Source organism: Schistocerca serialis, chromosome 8 (genome assembly GCF_023864345.2).
Source record: "Schistocerca serialis cubense isolate TAMUIC-IGC-003099 chromosome 8, iqSchSeri2.2, whole genome shotgun sequence".
NCBI classification, from domain to species: Eukaryota; Metazoa; Arthropoda; class Insecta; order Orthoptera; family Acrididae; genus Schistocerca; species Schistocerca serialis.
In genome coordinates this window covers 269,400,424-269,404,175 of record NC_064645.1, presented here as the reverse complement: position 1 = coordinate 269,404,175, position 3,752 = coordinate 269,400,424, and positions in this window count along the sequence as shown.

The following is a 3,752-nucleotide window of genomic DNA, read 5'->3' as shown; positions in this document are numbered from 1 at the left end:
ACATTTTCAAAATGAATACCGTATTTTTTTCTATCATGGTCATGAACAGTTTTAGGATTTTCATATTCTAAATTTTCTACTATATCTTTAGCTGTAAACCAACGATTATTGTTGTATCAGTAATCAGAAGCACTTCTTTATCATTACATAACATTCCTGTTGTTCTTCTGAATAAATTCATATATATTCTCTCTACTGATAGCGACTCCATTTAAAAAAAATTATTAGTCACCAGCTGTTTCAATCACATATTTTAATAGTTTAGGTTTATATAAATGAAGGTACTATTGTTGTTTGTGGAAACAGTAGACGCAGGTGACAGAAGTAAAGCAATAAAATATTTAAATGATTATGATTACTTAGATATTTAATATGATACAAAACTTAATGAACTGAGTGACGATGCATTAAGAGATACATGAAAGATACTTCAGTTAACACACAATTTTGAGATATCTGGTGAATTAAGTGTAGATACTATAAATTTTATGGATAGACCTAGATGTGGTGTAAAACAGCCAGTCATTAACCAATGTACTAGTATGTATAAATAGGATAAAAAATATAAAATGAAATTGTGAAGGGAGAAATAAAAAAGTATGAGAAGCGAGAGAGGCAGCCATTTTGGATGACATCATGCACTGTTACCAAGTCTACATGCCAGCATCTTGGATGATGTCATCGTCCCCATCTTGAATAAATTTGGCAACAATGGAATGTGGGGCAGAAACCGCTTTGTCCCACTACTGATATGGAGGTGGAAGTATCTGGAAACAATTACCTTCTTTTGATGATGAAATTTTCAAAACTGATGATAATAATCCCTCTATCTAGCAATGTACTACCAAAACAAAAATAGAATAACACTTAAAGGTTATCTAGTTAATAGCATTTACAAATAGACTACAATCAATAGATTTCGAGCATAATGTAAACTTGCTTGAACACAATATCTTATTGAATGCATTGAAGCCAAACATATTAAAAACTGTGAAAAATAATCTATAAATATGTCTTGGTCAGAAAGTAGCATTTAATCTTTTTATGAGTAAAGGATGCTGTAAAATAGAAATACTATGGAATTTAAGTTCCAGATGGAGATCTATGGAAACAACAAATTTTATCAAAAATGACAAATTTTCAAAAATGGGTTATCAGGCTCGACCTTAAATATAATTATTGGTTTACACTTAGGAATTAATAGATATGATTCACTGAGAGGATCATTATATGTCATATGACCAAAAAAATAAAAAGCATGTATTAATACAAAAAATAATGACCAAAAATGTTTTCATGGACTATAAATTCAGTATTGTATTCTGTAAATAAAAATGCTGAAAGTGTGAAAAATATAAAGATGTTTGTTTTGATCTTGATCCAAAACTCGTAATTTTGAATTTCCTTTAGTCATTGATAATATCTAAAAACTGAGAAAGAGTTAATTTTGATTAAAAATATAAAGTGTATGCATTATAAATAGAGAAATATAAAAGAGAAAAACATATAAAACTCCTTTATTTTAAGAAGGGAAGTAATTAACACTATTGTTGTTTAAAATATTATCTAGGTTTGTTTCAAATCAAATTACAAAAACGAAAAAGTAAAAATTTTTTGTGACAATTGTTTACTCATTTTTAACAGTAAGGGTAAATTATTCCCTCACTTACCAAACTGTTTAGTTAACAAACCATTAAAAGCTGAATTATCAGAGCAAATCTCATATGTAAGTCTTAAACATTATCAGCATACTCAAAAAAGTTCTATGTGATGTTTATACCTATTTGCAAGTTTGTCAGAAATGATGAACATATTTAAATTAATCCATAAATATCCTGTATTAACAGAGAAAGATATTAATAATTGTTTATGTAGAGATATATTAAAACATAGATATAAACTTACCAACAAAAAGGTAAATATAATACAATTAAATTTGAATGATGAATCTTATTATATGAACCAAGTTGTTTCTTTTACTGTATCAAGTGCATTAATGAACACTATACAAGTCCTGTAGTATACAGAGCACAATACTGTCAAAAATTTATCTGAAACGCCCGCTAAACCCACTGGGCAGAACAGGCGATTAGGATTGTGGAAAGGGCGAAATAAGGTGTCAGTCAGGTTCACTCAGAATTGGAATTTATTGCAGTATAATAACACCTTTGAACCAAAACAGCACATAGCCAAACCTTTGTTCTTAAAATTTTTTTGCTTTAATCTTTTTATCTTTTTTTAGAGCTGTTTATACTTTATATATATATTCTTATTCTCAGCATGGGAATTATTTTGAACTATGAGTATCAAAAGGCAATTATTTCACGGCTGAAGGCCTCCAAACAAGAAATCTTAATGCAACAAGATAAATCTGAAGTGGTAAAAACATGTAGTTAAAATTGCAAATAAAATAATCAACATGTATATGTACACAGCGAGGCTAAGAGCCTCAAGGCATGAGTGAGTAGACAAACATAACAAGATGCAATAGAAACGGCTGAAGCCCACAATAAAATTTTCAAGTTTTTAAAATAAATTACCATCATAGCTCATCAAAGGCAGAAAGCCGCATTTTTTTTTTTTTTTTCAGAATAAGGATTTAAGTGGCTGAAGGCCCACAATTGATTTTACAAAATTCAAAAATACATAAAATCCAGTAAAAGCAAGAATTTTTTAAATCATTGGCTATTATTACAAACAGACAATCAAACACCGGTGAGAAGGACAATAAAGGAAACGGCACTCAGAAGCCTCCAGGAAGGTCAGTCTGCACTCGTTCACTTAAGTGAGTGGCCAGAGTATGTAACCAGAACACTAACGGCCACAAGGAAGAAAATTCCGTTGGTACACTTGAATTGTAGTCAACCAATATAGTTAATTGCACCGCATGGCTGTTAAATTTCAGCAATAGAAACACTCGAAGTTGCTCACAGGAAAACCACCCCAACACCAAACCACCGAAAGAAACCACACAACATGGATGGACTTGGTTTGGGTAGTTGAAACCACATCTCAACTTTGACGTCCTGGGTCAGTGAACCACGAAGCTCGTAGCGATCAGACAGCTCCACACACGCTCTGATACTGCACAGAAACTGCCAGCGGACCCAGCCGACTGCACCACATGGAGACAACTTCCCTAGTTCGCAGCAACCAACCGACTGCCCTCAGAATGTCGGCAACATCTAAAATAGTCGTCAGTGGAAAGAAAGCCGACCACACACACAACCTGACAAACACTTGCCCAAAGACATGAACAATACCCATCAGTAACTGAATACCCACGAAGACAAATCGGGAGTCAATGCACACACACACACACACACACACACACACACACACACACATGAACGATCAGCGAGCCAAGACGCGTCACCTGGTGTGACGACCGACTGACGATCCATCAAGACCATGGGCCGGCTCAAGTGATGCGTGGCATCAATGGTTGGGCGAGCCATTTCGACGCAGACCTCACAGCTCCAACCTGACTGCACTAGTGCCGCATTGCAACTCCCCAACTAGCAGGCCCAGACTGCGCTTCAGACATGTTGCAATTGACTGGCAAACCCGAACTCACAACCCCAACCCCAACCCAAATGACAGACAACGACTGGGCAGTAATAGCAGTTGAGCAGAGATACTATGAGAGGGGATATATTGATACGCGCCGATACCGTCGCTCATGGTCAGGCAAAGCAGCGACTAAGTGACAGTAGTTATTTATATTAATGTAGTGAGGTGGAAGTACATTA